The sequence below is a fragment of the Diceros bicornis genome, chromosome 17 (assembly GCF_020826845.1).
Source record: "Diceros bicornis minor isolate mBicDic1 chromosome 17, mDicBic1.mat.cur, whole genome shotgun sequence".
NCBI classification, from domain to species: Eukaryota; Metazoa; Chordata; class Mammalia; order Perissodactyla; family Rhinocerotidae; genus Diceros; species Diceros bicornis.
In genome coordinates this window covers 14,179,626-14,196,185 of record NC_080756.1, presented here as the reverse complement: position 1 = coordinate 14,196,185, position 16,560 = coordinate 14,179,626, and the positions used below count along the sequence as shown (strand labels likewise).

Below are 16,560 nucleotides of genomic sequence, written 5' to 3'. Positions count from 1 at the left end.
GAATCACAAGAAACCTTCACATAGTCAATTAATTGGAATTTCTAAAAGAAATTATGTGTTTTTTTTTCAGTTTTCTGATGGTCTTGAACAGGCAGTGGAGAGTAAAACCATTTCAACAGAGGTTAGCGTAGTTAGTTGGTGTGGGCTGAGGAACAACCACAGAGCAGCTGTTGGTCCAAATCCAGAAAGTAAGACTCCTGAATCTCCGGTGTTCATACGTGTCTGGCAGCTGTATTGAGGGAGCATGAGGAGAAATCATAAAAGGGATGCTACTTCTCTGCCAAACACAGTGAGAAGCCAGGTCACACTTTTTGCCTTCATGCAGGTATTTTATGTGCTGAGTAGGCGGTCAGGTTACAGTGTGATTTCAGAGCCACTCAGAACGTTTCCTCCCCCAAATGTAAAAGCCGACAAGAATCCCCTCAACTGGAATCAGGGATATGCCAAAAGGAAGAGGCGTCAGAGTAATTTGAAAATTGAGCCCACATAATAAGCGACACAACTTGATCTAGGTCTACAGGTAAATGTTATCTTGAATTAAGTCTATATCTCAGACTCTTTCAGCTCTGTGTTTATTACATTAAACAAGATTAAAATTCTGGTTCCAATAAAATTTTTGCATCCTTTATTAAACATAGGGCATGACAAAACTCATAGAAAGGACTTGATGTGGTTTGGGAGATTCAGGAAGACTCCTCTGAAGAATCTAAACACTGCACAGAGGAAGGAGTCACTGAAAGGTGGGTATAGGTCAGAATCAGCAAACAGATAGAGTTAGGAGGAGGGAAAAACAGAAATAATTCCATGAAAACATTTTCTAGACAGGTAGTCCCTCTGGGCTGACTACCACTATACCTGTCTTTCACTAGGGTATGTTTTTAGAGCCACTCTCCACAACTCCACTACCAGCAAACAACAAAACTTCCTGATTATGGAGTCAGGGAAACAGCAAAATTAAGTGAAAGTACCTGAAATCTTAAAGAGTTTCAAGAAAGGACTAAACCAAGAAACAATATAGCTTGATCTCAATAGTAAATGTCCAGCCAATAAATGTTGACTTATAGTTTTAGAATAGTGAACAAGGAGCAAGACAGCGTTAATAGAGATGCAGACGATGAGGCATTCCATTTTGAAGATGTGCGCTTAGAAGGAGTGTGTCATTGCTAGGTGCAGATTTCTGACATTCAAATAGATCATATCAAAAATGCACATTTTGAAATTATCAAATTTTAAATGCTAAATTCAAGTCATGGGATTGAATCAGTTCCCAAGAAAAACACATGGAGAAGCAGAGAAGAGGAGTTAGGGATGAAGTGTGAGGAATATCAACGTTAAAAAGATGAATAGGGAAAGAGATGGTTATAAAGGAGAAAGCAGAGGGGCAAAACCAACACCAGAAGGGTGGATGTTCTGCAAACAATGTGTCTAGAACATCCTGAGAAGAAAGGAGTGATTGACAGTGCCAAAGGCAACAAGAAGTGCAAGGCTACACTTCAATAAACTTAAAGAAATAGCAGGTAAACTTGCCAAGAGTAGTTTCAGCGGAGTGGTGTGTTCTGAAGCCATGTCAGAAGCAGCTGAGGAGAAGGTTGGACTTAAAAAATTGGAGAAAATCATTAGAAGCTGAGGATAGAAGTCACATTGGAGAATGTATTTAATCACATTGGAGAATGTATTTAATGCTTGTAGAGAGGATTATAACATCAGTGACTTGATCACAAGGTGTCTAGGTGTTTCAGGGAGATAAATATCAGACTGAATTAAAAAATATTCAGGATAATATCCTTCAGTTGTGTACAGAACATTTTCTCCCTTATTAGTGGATTTGGTGTGTATCAAAATGTTCTCTGTGTCGTGCACCAAAGTGAACAAACAGTGAAAATCAGATCAAGGCATGAACAATTTAGGAAAGTCATGGGGAAGATCTAGGAAAGGAGTTTTTATATGGACTGTCATTTGTAGATTAATTATAGCTTTGGTCATGGCAGTAAAACAGGTGCTGTGGCAGATGGATATAGAAACATCTTGTGTCATAACCACCTCTCATGTGTTTTCAATTTATCCAGGAAAAAAAGCTTCATATAAGTAATGAAACTGAGGAAAATTTCAGTTAGTGATAAGGAAAAGAATTCTTAGATAAAAAGGATTTTCTAGAGTTTAGAATTTCATTGCTCCTAGGGGAACAAGTGAGTTGTGAATAAATCTATTCCAAAGTGTAAATTAAAAGGATAGTGTACATTTTGAAAAATACTATGGAAAACTTATGTTTTATTTGGACTATATTATTTAAAGAATCCCTAAAAAAATAATGCTTTTTTTCAAATACAAGTTGTGACCATTTTGTAGACTATAAAATCAATTTGGTAATATTACTATTTATTTTTAATATGATAAATTAGAATAGAAAACATCAGAGAGCAGGGCAACTAAGAGTTAGTATTTTATTAAAATTTTGTTTCAGATATATTTGAGTATGTATTTTTTTTGTTTCTGTGTGTGTGTGTGTGAGTGTGTACACCGGACTGCAATATAACATGCATATCTTACCAAAAGTTGTAATCAAAAATGTTTGAAAGCCAGATTTCAAATCTACCAAACGATATGTCAATAGAGCCAAGAGTATGAACTTTTTGAAATATTCGCTTCAAGTAAAACAAAACACATATAAAAAACACTGCTTGGCTTTTCTAAAAATCCATTATAAGAAATTTTTCCCACCCTCTTTTGGAATCTTTTCTCCCTCAGATTTACATGCAAATTGGGCAGGAGTTAGGATCCAGGAGTGAGAAACCACACCTCACTAACTGGTTTAATCCTCCTGGGATTGACTGATGACCCTCAACTGCAGATTCTGATTTTTATATTTCTACTTATCACTGCATGTTGAGTGTAAGTGGGAGCCTGACCATCATTATCCTCACATTAGTGGATTCTCACCTTAAAACCGCCATGTACTTTTTTCATCAAAATTTTTCCTTCTTAGAAATTTCATTCACTTCTGCCTGCGTTCCTAGATTCTTGTACAGCATATCAGCAGGTGACAGGACTATTACCTATAATGCTTGTGCATGCCAGCTATTTTTGACAGATCTTTTTGGAATAACAGATTTTTTTCTCCTGGTCACCATGTCCTTTGATCGATATGTAGCCATCTGCAAATCCCTGCATTACATGACCATCATGAATGCCTGGGTCTGCCAAAGGGTTATCATCTGCTATTGGATGACCACTTTGTTGATCATATTCCCACCTCTTACTTTGGGTCTAGACCTGGAATTCTGTGACTCTAATGCCATTGACTTCTTTGTCTGTGAGGCTAATCCTATCCTGAAGATCTCATGCCCGGATACGTGGTCCAGTGAGCAGACGGTTATTGTCTGCTCTGTGTTGGTCTTTGTCATAACTCTTCTGTGTGTGGTTTTCTCCTACACGTATATCATCAGAAAAATTCTAAGATTGCCCTCTGCTCAGCAAAGGACAAAAGCCTTTTCCACCTGTTCTTCCCACATGATTGTGGTTTCTATCACCTGTGGCAGCTGCATCTTTGTCTATATCAAACCTTCAGCAAATGATAAAATGGCCATTAATAAGGAAGTATCAGTACTCACTACTTCCATCTCCCCCATGTTAAACCCCTTTATTTATACTCTGAGGAACAAACAAATGAAACAAGCCTTTAATGGTTACTCAAAAGATTTATATTGCTCTCAAAGAGCTAGGAGAATGTTGGAGTCAGGATTCCTAAGCATATTTTCTTCAGTTTCTATCCTATTTTGTCTTTTCCTGATCTAGATTTGGCCTTCCATTCAGTACTGACCCTGATCAAGTCACCTCTTGCATCTCCTTATAAGGACCAAAGTCTTTGAGAATGATAAACTTTACGAAGAAAATACGAGAATAGCTGTTTCAGGAAATCTAAGCATGACCTCACTCTCAAATTTTCCTTACCACTGCTGAAAGGATTGGGAGATTTATCATAAAATATTGGTGCAGTAGTGCACATCACTCCTCCAAAAAAATCCTACTCAAATAAGAATAGAAATAATATTAAAAAGAGTCAATACTTTTACTATGTGTATCAAGAAAGAACCTTTAAAATCCCACAGTATATTTTAAAACAAGGAGTAAGTATAAATATTCAGGGTATTAAAAGAGCATTTACTAATGGAAAAGCTTTAAAATAATGGGATTCATATATTGTATTGAATGTGAATATTATATAAATTTAAATTGTGTATATAAATTTTAAATAATTTCCATATAAATTGTTTAAAAATTGCCAAAAACAATAGGATTTAAGTTAAAATGAAGAGAGAAATGCACTGGTAAATTCTGTTTAATAATTAAAGTCTGCACTGAAATTATATAAAATGGAATTAATGATGATCTATCAATTGAAATATTAAATGGTGAATGTAGAGTATTTAAACTAAACAAACAGATGGCAGTAAGTCCAAGGAAACTAATAGGGGAAGAAGAGTGCTAAGTAAATAACCAGCAAGCCAAATATACAGGAGATGGAGAAACGAAAAACAGAAAGTAATGTGAATACTAACATCAGTGAAATGATTTACTTTTTTAAAATTAAAATTTTAGTCATTTCAAGAGTCCAAAACATGCACTTAATTATACCTTTCAAAGAAAGATCAGCATTTTATTACTTGTTAAATTCTTCATCAACTTCCACTTCTATAGTCCAATATTAAAACATTTTTGATCTTTATTCTCTTACTTCAAGGCCACTGCTTACATCATGGCCCCTGTAGGGGGGCAGAAATTTCTCCCTTAATTTTCATCTACCCTACCTCCAGGGTCCTCCAGTTTAAATGACTTTCCCACAAGGAATCTTTTGCTGACCTCATCTTACTCCACCACCAACAGGACTGCCCAGTCTGGGTCAGTCCTCCTCATCCACACTGTGTCATCACTTACCTGCTGATCCCATTACTCTTACCTGCTGCAATTTCCTGTTCACTCATAGTTTTTCTACTCTACATGGTGGATGCCTTGGGGAATGTCTGTCATGTATGTCAAATTCTTGAATACTTTATGCCTGGCACATAGATTAGTATTAGTTACATAACAGATAATCTTCCAACATAGTGATTTGATACTTAGGACAATGCAAAATGAGAATTTTTATGTGAAGATAAAAAATGTAAAAGTAACAAATGACAGTAATCTATGAACAAAAGATAAAAGAAAGGCATGGCTAATAGCACCTTTTCTGTCAAAATATTTATGCTTAAATTTCTGAATGAAATAGAATGAAAGCCAAAACTTATTGAAAACTTATGGTACTGATAGACTTGAAAATAACTCTACAAGTTATATCTATAGTCATAATTTACCCTGGAGAAATGTGGCGAAATCAAAGTTTAGAAAAGTGAACTATTGCCGGCAAGTGGTAGAACTAGGATTCAAAACTAATTTTCTTGATTTTGAAAGGAAGAATTTGTTCAAGTAAATGTGTTCCACCAGAGGCATCAAAATGATTTCAAGGAACATCCCAAGAAATACCTACCAGTACTAAAATTGAGCAAGATTTATATCATAAACAATGTAGAAAGATCAAAGTAAAATGCAATGCATTTATACACATATACATTATTAGTTCTATGTCAATAATAAATATTAAATATTATAATTGAATAATATACTACGAGAAGATTAAATTTTAAAAATTAGATTACCAGTATATAGAAATAAAAAAACAACTAGAAATGGAAAAAGAAGTAAAAGCAAGGATAGAGGAAAAAAGAAAAAATGGCCTTGTCATCTGGATCTTCAACCTCATTGAGAAAAGCCTGCCTCCAGACATTTTTCTTGGTGATAATCATCTGTTCTATGACAGAACTCCTAATGTGAGCCCATTAAGACACCAGAGGGCCCTGCGTGAATTTCTCCAAATCTTAGAGTGCTTGAGAGACAAGTTCTCCACGGTCCCCAACTAGGACCAAAAATGTTTCATGGCCTTCCAAATTTTAACCAGACAAAAGTATTTGAGCAGATGTCCTCACCCTATGGCTATGGTTTAATTTCAGATTTCTAAAATATTTATCTTTGATTCTTTGATTCCACCATAACCTATGCTACACATCTATCGGCTTAACTTTAGGACGTATATATAGACATAAATTTTAATTAAGATTTAAAATTTGCATTTTTCTTTATGTGGGAGTCCCTTAGCCTACCTACACCACTAAGATGAAGGTTGTAGAGTTCAACTTCTGAATTTCAAGTCCTCAGTGATATCAACTTAGATAACTGCTGTCACACCACTGATTTAGGAACCCTTTAACCAAAGGTGAGAAACCATTTTCTACACAAGCCTAGTTTATCCTTTAGCTTGGTCACATATGTAAATTGTATCCATGATATTAGTTTTCTAAACCATAACATGGCTGCTAATTGGTATTATTTCATCACACATTTCCTCAATACGAGTTCCAAACAAATAGAGAAATAGGCAGAGGAGTCAGGTGAGTGTGAATAGTTGCTTCATTCATGATAAATGTAGACTGGAGAATACTGCTGAGATGAAAGAGTTTCCTTAATCTGGCCTGATTTACCTGCCAAGTTAGAAGCCACACATTTCTGTAATTAGGCAAGGATACTCTGCCCTAGTGAGCTAACTCAGTGGTAGATGGAGAGAAGAGGGCAGCGGGCTTGCCTTACAGTGGCCAGTCACGAGCAGCTATTTCATCTGAATCTCAACAAGCAGATAAATTTGTAGAAAATTATCCAGTAAGCTAGGTTTTTAAACCATTCTTGAATGGAAATTTTTAAGCAGTCACAAAAGGAGACAGCATACAATAATTGCCAGACATGTACCCGTTGTCCACATTCGGTAATTATCAATGTATTAAGATTATTTTTCTCTATCTCTCCTGATCTTTAACTTTTTGGCTAACATTTCACCGTATAGTATTGCACTCATAAATTAATTGCATTTCATCCACAAGTTTATCAGTAGGCATATATAATTGATTATAAAGTTTTCTTTTACCTACCATCATGCATTATGCCACACATCAATATTATCAATAAATCATAATAGATTCTAATATTCAATGTGTATTTATATTTTCCTAGTTCACATATTTTTTTTTAGTTTTTTCACAATTAATGTGTTTGAATCAAATCCAAACAAAATCCACACAAGACATTTGATTATGTTACTCAAAACTTTTTTATATTCCCATACTGTTTTTACTACTTTTTTTCTTGCGTTAATTGATAGAGAGACGAGCTCGATTATTTAACTGACTGCTTCCTTATGGTATCACTTAACTTGTCTCTCTATCACACAGTTTCCTCTCACCTGTTCATTAGATTTAATTATTGAGTAGATTTAGATTTATAATTTAAGCAGAGATAGTCGGCAGGTGAGGCTGTATGCTTTCTATTGCCTCACATCATGGACCTTATCACGTCTGCTTGACCTACTTTTAATAACGCACAGATTGATCACTAAGTTCAGGTCTTGTCAGCCTGATCTCTGTTATAAATATCTGCACCAATATTTCACCAATGTTATTTAGCACATACTAATGCATTTTCTAGATCCTTTATTACATTAAGAGGTCGAAACCATTGTTTTCTTTTGCATTTCTATGAATTCACAACTTTTTTGATAAACTATTTGATTATCTGAAATACAGAGTATACGGGTAGACAGGATAAACATTTGGTTCCTTCCCACCTTTATCAATGTTCTGGGGTAGTAATTTTATGTCCTTGCAACTTCCATTGGTGATCAATCAAATTCCTTTTATACACTCATGGATTTTTATATGTTTGATATGTTTCAGTCCATTACAGTCATTATTAAATTTTTATGCTCAAGTTGTCCCATTTTAGACCAGTTAGTAGGATCCAGATTGGTTCCTGTACCCTCATATGATTTTTTTGATTCTTTTCCTTCTGGCACAATAAGATGTTCCAGGCTCAGATTGTATGTTTCCTACCCCTACCCTGGAAACATCTCTTTCTCCAAGAAGCTCTGGTTCCTCCCAGTGGGAAACAGTGTTTGGCAACTACACCTTGCTGCCAGAATGTCTTACAATCTAACATGAAGAATGAGTTTCAATTAGTGCCAAGGAACTTACACCATTTATTTCTACAGGTTTAGTTTCTGCCCTTAGAGCTCGCTCAGAAAATAGACTCTCTCTTCACAGTTCTACTTATTAATACGTGGCTCAATACACTAGATATATACGCAAAACTTAATAGCTGCTATATATTCAATAATTTCTAGAATGCATCCATTATTTAATAACTTATATAAGGCTTGGACTACTTTGGGTATAAATATTCTACTTCTATATAGTGTTTGTTTCAAATTTTTATTTGCAGAATTAATCCACTATTTGACTGCAAATATAAGGTGATCTTGGAGTCAATCCTAGATCAATTTTTCATATCTTGCATTATAACACTACCCCCACTATCACTGTATGCAGAAATGTTCATTTGACAATCAAACCTTCAGATCTACTTGTTATGAAATGCATTTTTGTCCTAGCCTTCTTAGTGGTTTAACATAGCCTTGAATAGCTTAATCTCTAACAGAAACATTGTGTCTTAATGTCTGAGAAAAACATGAGTAGAAGTATTGTCCTCTATTCTCATGATGATTTTAGTAATCAATCTTGGAATGTTTTTTAGGAAGTAGCTAAGTATGCTAGTTATTTTTTCTCAGAGCAGCTAGATATAAATACACCAAACTCGAGAGCTTTGATTTTGACCGGAATTCTACAATATGTCAAGTGTGTAGATTCTCAAGGAAAAGATTTTGCACCTCATCTTTATTATTGACTAAGATATAGGGTTATAATACAGAACATTTTCAAATTCATGTTACCATACATACTATCATTTTTGGTTTATTAACAGAGCCAAATTTGTCGACCTCACATCATCGGTTTCTAAGAGATTGAACAGAATAAATCTGAGAACTATTTTCCGCACTCTCAGATACTCCTATAGACCAATTCAAAATTCCAGAGATATATAGGAGATTATGCTATAAAAGCAAACAGTGGAAGTTAAAAAGCAAGGAATTATATAAGCCAATTTTCTATTGGATTTTAGAGCAAGTCATCTTCCTCTTGCATAGACTCTGAATTTGACCTCTGGCATTCATTTGATTTTTCCTTCAATAAGTTGTAAACATCACTATTTATCTTACGGAATTTGCATTAATTTATTTGCATTCACTTTCCCACATTTCTTTTGTTCAGTAGCCATACTTTATATTAAAATCAGCTTGGTTAAGAATAGAAAAATATCCTACTGACTCCACTGACCTTCAGGATTTAGCCTGTATCACTATCTTTACCAGCAACCTCACCAAAGGCTCAATTAACTGGAACAGAACATGCAAGCGCAATTTAGCATTAAATTGGAAAATAATTATTACATTTGAATAAAGAATGCTTTAGATAGAGAAAGTGGCTTTATTTAATTAGGAAAATTCTGTGAAAGAGATAGAATATACTTTAGGCTTTGAAGTAAGGCAATGAAATAATTTCTTACCTTATAATTCAATTCACTGGCATAGGTCGACAATTGAGGTCAGATAGAATTTGATTACATTTTTTTGATTCATTACATACATAAGGATGAAAATTTATTCTTATCTTACTGAATGAAAACTATTTTATGAAATAAATTATTATAAATAGTATTTTACTTTGACTTATTTTATAATTTCTGCAGTCTACTCACACATAAAAAATGACGCTTATGAAACATAATATTCCCAAGAGTGTAATTCTCTATCTATTATCATGGAACTATTTTCTTGACTAAATAATTGATTTTGTGATTTCTTCAAATAGTCAATTTTGTCCTAAAATTATGATGCCAGCTACAAACATTCCATTTATATGCCAAGATCTGGAAAAGCATCTGACATGTGAGCTCATACAGAGCCTCATTTAAAACATTTCTTTCATACAATATGATCTGTGAAAAACATCACATTTAAAATTCTGCATTTCTCAAATCGATAAAAGAACAGATTTGCAGAATAGAATTTCGAGCCAAAAATGATAGCATGGAAGGAGGCCCAAAATGGCCTAAAATTACTAATATACTCTGAAAATATGTACAGAATAAGACAAAGTAAACCAGGACTAAAAGGGAAACACTTTAATTCATTTTTCCCTTCGTACTTTTTCAGATTTTCTCACTTGTTTGAAGCAGAGAAATGTTTCTGGACCATGTCTTTAAAGGCCTGTTTTACTTGCTTGTTCCTCAGGGTATAAATGAAGGGATTCAATAAGGGAGCAACTGAGGTATTGAGCACAGCGACTCCTTTGCTTAAAGTCCCTCTATCATTTGCTGATGGTTTTATGTACATGAAGATGCAGCTACCATAAGAGATGGAAATTACAATCATGTGGGAGGAACAGGTAGAAAAGGCTTTGGTCCTTTGCTGAGCAGAAGGAAATTTGAGAATTGTCTTGATGATGTAGCCATAGGAGAGAATCACTAACATCAGTGTGACCATTAGTGTCACCACTGCCAAGAAAAGAGACATTACCTCTAGGAAATGTGTATCTGAACAAGAGATCTGCAGAATGGGAGAATAATCACAAATAAAATGATCAATGACATTGGAAGCACAGAATTCCAACTTGAGTCCCAAGATCATTGGAGGAAAGATAGTCAGAAATCCAGCTACCCAAGGGCTGAGCACTAGTTGGTAGCAAACACTGTTGCTCATGATGGTGGTGTAATGCAGAGGTTTACATATAGCCACATAACGGTCATAGGACATAGCAGCCAGAAGGTAAAAGTCAGTTACTCCCAAAAAGATAAAAAAAAATAACTGAGTCATACAACTCATATAGGAAATAGTTCTGTCCCTTGTCACAAGGCTCACCAGGAACCTTGGAATACAAACCGTTGTGAATGAGATTTCTAAAAAGGAGAAATTCCTGAGGAAGAAGTACATTGGTGTCTTAAGGTGGGAATCCAGCAGAGTGAGAATGATGATGGTTAAGTACCTGTCACACTCAGCATGTAGGTAAAAAATAGAAAGAGGAAAATTACAACCTGCAACCCAGGGTCATCTGTCAGACCCAAAAGAATGAACTCTGTCTGCATTGAATGGTTCCTCATTTCTCTCTTATGGATTTTTAAAAGCTGAATGAGAGTTTGAAAAAAAAAAAGGAATGTCAGTATTAGCTACTAGAGTCAATAAGTAAGAATAAGGAGAGAGAGAAGCTTACATTCATTGATCATCGACACTGTGATAGGTATAATGTTTGGATATTTACATAAGTTTTCTTATTAATATCTCCAACCACCCTCTTTGACTGGAATATTGCCATCTCCACTTTTTAGAGAAGACAATTGAGGCTGAGATTAAAGAGTTTGTCTGGAGTATATATCTAATAGAATCGTGGTCAGTCTTTAACAAAGATAAATGCCCAAGACACAATCCTGACAATCCATTTGAACACCTTGGATGAGATCCAGGCATTTATATTTCTACAAAGTGTACAAGTTCATAGCCAAATGGAGAAGTACCGTGTTAGCAATTCAGTTGGAAATTGAACCCAAAGTCTTTTAAATATTATCCTTTTGCTCTTTTGTTTTTGTGAGGAAGATCGGCCCTGAGCTAACATCTGCCAATCCTCCTCCTTTTTGCTAAAGGAAGACTGGCCCTGGGCTAACATTCATGCCCTTCTTCCTCTGCTTTATATGGGACACCGCCACAGCATGGCTTGACAAGCAGTGCGTTGGTGCGCGCCTGGGATCCGAGCCAGCCGAACCCTGGGCTGCCGCAGTGGAGTGTGCGCACTTAACCGCTTGCACCACCGGGACGGCCCCCACTCCTTTGCTCTTTTTAACTTTATCATTAAAAAATCTTAGCCTTGAGTACATGGATAGATATCAGAAGGTCAGTGAATTTACTTAAATTCTATGAAAATTGTGTGTGAGGAGGACACATATATACTTTTCTTTAAAGAAAGAGCACATGACACACAATATGTTTAAGACTCACTACAATATATATCATTGCTTAATGAATGGAAACATAATAAGAACATAATTCAAAATCCATGCCAATTGGGTGACAAATCAGAAAATTGTAGATAGGACCTAAAAATCATAGAATGTAGTCACAGCATCTAAGAGCTAAAAGAGATTTTATAGATCGTTTTTCCAATCTTGTACATAAAAATAAATCTTCTCTACAAATTTATTTATCCAGCTTTTACTTTTAAAAATTGCAATTATGATAATAAAAGCTTTTAGGAATAAGAAAAACTTTAGAACATAAATAAATATAAAGTAATGGGAGATTCATTCTATAAATTCAAAAACATACAAACTCTTGTAACCACATTTTAAATAGTGATTTTTTAACTCTCTAAACACATTTTAGAAATCAGCTACATTGTTTGTAAGATCTGTGTCAAGAAGTTTTCTTCTTCTTCTTCAGAATGTTTTGTTAGCCAGATTGTGGACCAGTAGTACTATTTCCATATGAAGTTCACAATTAACATGATCCCTAAGAGACAAAACAAACAAACAAACAAAAAAAAACCCAAAACACAGAGAAGTCAAACAATGCATTTTCTCTTCTTTATAATTATCTTTATCTGTGAAACTTTGGACAGCTGGTGATGACTCTCTTTCCCAACATGATTGATTCTTTAGCAGTCTTTTAAAATCTACCATATAGCTAAAATTCTAAACATTTTGTGTTTCATTAATTTTTCTCTGTTCCCATGTCAAAATCTATGCCTGTCCAGAACTATTATGTATTGCTTTCTTAATAGTTTTCTCCTAGATGGATTTTAAAAAATAAAATTTGACCTACTCCATTCAATTTGTCTGAATGTCACAGGGATTTCCAGAGTCAAGTGAGAAAGGATTTAGAGTAATTCATATCTTCTGTGTCTAAAGTTGCTTTGTGTTTATTGTCTGCTAAATGAAAAGAATGTATTCTTTTTCACATCTAATCTCTTGTAATCAGCATCTTCATAACTCCTATTTTTTTAATTAATTAATGGACAAATATGTCTCTAGGAAGAAGTAATCAGGCAAAAAGAAATTGATAACTAAAATGTGGCAAAATAATGATCACAGAGTGAAAATTTGTTTTTTTCTGGAGATCATTTTATTGGTCTTTTCTTAACTTTTCCATTGCTATGTTAAATTTATATAATTAAAAAAACAATGCACAGATTTATGTGTATTTTATGAATAGGTACCATTTATACATTTTATGTTTCTGTATCAAAAAAAGATATAAAATGATTAACCAAAAAGAAAAAATCAAACAACTATTTATAAATATCTGTCTTTGATGTCCACAAAAATGACCATAATTTACAAACAAAATTAAAGATCCAAACTATAAAGCACTTACCATAGTTCCTGTATTTTCCTGTATTTTCTTCTAGGATGTGAAAAGGGAGAAAAAAGGAGCTAGTACTGAATTATGAATGTACTCAAAGTCTAGATAATATTATTTCAGCCAAAAATTGGAAGGAAAATGACTTTTAAATTGCAACTCAATGAAAAAAGATGGAGTGTACTCTGTGCTTCCATAAATTTTCCACCTCCCACTTCACCCTTGCATGTAAGTTTGAATTTAGACCAAAGTTCTGGACTTAGATGGTAGAAACTACTATATTTGGTTTTATCCCAGAAATGATAAATTCTCTAGCGTTTACTGTGAATATGTCCAAATCCAAATCATATCCATTATTAATACAAGTGAAATATATTCTTGTATTTTTTTACATTTAGAAATGGAGATAGAAAAAATACAGGAATATCTGAGAAAGTGTAATCAGATCTTCCAAGTACAGATATATTCTATTGTTAATTTTACACGCTAAAAGCATTGTTGCACTATTTAAATTGTTACATCCTCAAGGGATTTCATCCAGGAGGAAAAAGAAACAAAACAACATAATGGAAATCTTTCCCATAGGATTAATGATCAGAAGACACTGATGATATAAAATAAAACCAACTTGTACAGCATATTGTAATAGAATGTGAAGGGGCAATATCCCTAGGGAGAAGTGAGATTATTAAAAATCTGTAAGAGAGTGAACAACAGTAATTGGTAGGTCATGATCACATTCATTTTATTATTCAGTAAATACCTTTAATATTTCAGGTTAGAAGTAAAAAATTCCATGAGATTTACCACATTTAACAGAACCTTTCAATCAGAAAATCCTTGCTGAGATGGTTGAAAAGCTACTCGTTTTATCATGTGTTGTGGCATGCTCCAAGCAAATTGATTTGGGAATTAATTACCTCAGTGGCTCAAGTCCAGCACAAGGACAACAAGATCTCAAGGCCCAAAAGAAACATGACTGAATGAAATAAGATGTGGGGATAAATGATGATATGAGAGTTGTATCCAAAAAGTGTAAAACAGAGGATACTTTTAGTGGCATAAGAAATTAAGGAAGGATGACAGTCAGACATCAGTAACTTGAAGGTATTTCTCTCAAATATGTTAAAAAATACAGATATTAAAAGAAAGGATGTCCTAATCCTTGATTTACTACATATGAAAGAAATAGAAAACCTGTGAAGCGGAAAACAAATGGACCATAATCCCAGTAACATGCCTTAACACGGCATGGCAAAGGCTGGATATTTACATGGACAGTGAGGCCATCAGGAAACAGAAATGAGAAGGAGGCCCATGGTGCTACTGACTCCTGGTTGGAAAGTTCTGCCAAGAAAATAGCAGAGCTCTCTTTCATAAGGATGGCATTCTTTCAGGCAGATAAATGGCATTGTTTCTGATAATCCCTAGTATAACAAAGTATGAAATAAAACTCCATTACATGATTACCTGGAGCTCTGAATTACTCCTGACTGTAGGATTCTTGCCAGGATAAAGAAAACATTTGATAAATCCAAACTTCAAGTTCTCCCATTAACCCAGCCAGAGAGGTTTGAACTTTAGTTAGAACTATAACAATTCTAAAAAAAGGTATCTTTAATCCTCAATAATGAGTAACCTAGCCATTTTGTGGAAAACATGAAAAAAATGGAATATTAATTATGTCAGAGTTGAAAAGAAAGGGAATATCTGAGAAGCGGGAGAAAATATTCTTTTATGAAATTGAATTATTGTAAGGAATAAGAAAAACATTAGGAAATGAGTAATTTGTGGTCAAAGGATACAAGAGGGCCTTGAGGCTAGGAAATAAAAGCACAAACCAGGAAAGGGAAAATATGAACTTCATAAGGATAGCATAGAACTTAAGGCATAAAATCCTTTTTGTGGTTGCCTTTGAAATATTAGCATTTATTACCTTTTAGAAACTCTAAACAAAAGATTTTCTATTCCCTCCTCTCTGAACAAATTTTGATGTCCATGGTGGAGGGGCAGTAGGAGGTGGGCAGTAAAATGCTTTGCTCTTTGTTAAGCTTTATTTTTTTCCAGACTTATTGAGGTACGTATAATTGACATACAAAATTTTGTAAGTTTAAGCTTTATGATATGATTGGATACTCATATATTGCAAAATGATTACCGCCATAGTGTTAGCTAACACTACCATCATGTCACATAATTACCATTTCTCTTTTTGTGGTGAGATCAGTTAAGATATACTCTCTTAGCAACTCTCTAGTATATAATACAGTATTATTAACTGTAATCACCATACTGTACATTAGATCCCGAGAACTTATTTATCTTATAACTAGACATTTGTACCCTTTGACCAACATCTCTTTATTTCTCCCAACCTCCAGTCCCTGCTAACCATCATTCTACTCTCTCTCTCTGAGTTTGGCCTTCTTAGATTCCACTTACAAGTGATATAATAAAGTATTTGTCTTTCTCCATCGTACTTATATCACTTAACTTAATGCCCACAAGTATCATCCATGTTGCCTCAAATGGCAGGATTTCCTTCTTTCTCATGACTGAATAATAGTCCATTATGTATGTATATAAACACACATACACACATATATATCACATGTCCTTTATCCATTCACCTGTAGATGGACACATAGTTGTTTCCATATCTTGTCTATCATGAATAATACTGCAAAGAACATGAGGATGCAGATATTTCAAGATCCTGATTTAAATTCATTTGGATATATCCCCAGAAGTGGAATTAATAGATCATATAGTAATTCTCTTTTTAACTTTTTCAGGAAACTCTATACTGTTTTCCATAATGACTGCATCAGTTTATGTCCCTACCAACGGTGCACAAGTGTTCCCTTTCTTCACAATCTCACCAACATTTATCTCTTGTCTCTTTGATAACAGCCATTCTAATAGTTGTGAAGTGATATCTCATTGTGGTTTTGATTTGCATTTCCCTGGTGATTAGTGATGTTGAGCAGCTTTTCAGGTACCTGTTGGCCATTTGTATGTCTTCTTTGGCGAACTGTCTATTCAGTGCCTCTGCCCATTTTTAATCAGGTTGTTTGTTTTCTGCTATAGCGTTATATGAGCTCTTCACATATTTTGGGTATTAACTTCTTATCAGATATATGATTTGAAAATATTTTCTCCCATTTTGTAGGTTTCCT

The 16,560-nt window shown here is 34.4% G+C and overlaps 2 pseudogenes; one reads left to right on the top strand and one right to left on the bottom strand.

Moving 5' to 3' along the window:
• The first annotated feature begins 244 nt into the window (after window positions 1-244).
• LOC131416535 (olfactory receptor 6C2-like) lies at window positions 245-3,792 on the top strand (annotated as a pseudogene).
• A 6,403-nt stretch (window positions 3,793-10,195) lies between these two features.
• LOC131415959 (olfactory receptor 6C70-like) lies at window positions 10,196-11,133 on the bottom strand (annotated as a pseudogene).
• Window positions 11,134-16,560: the final 5,427 nt, after the last annotated feature.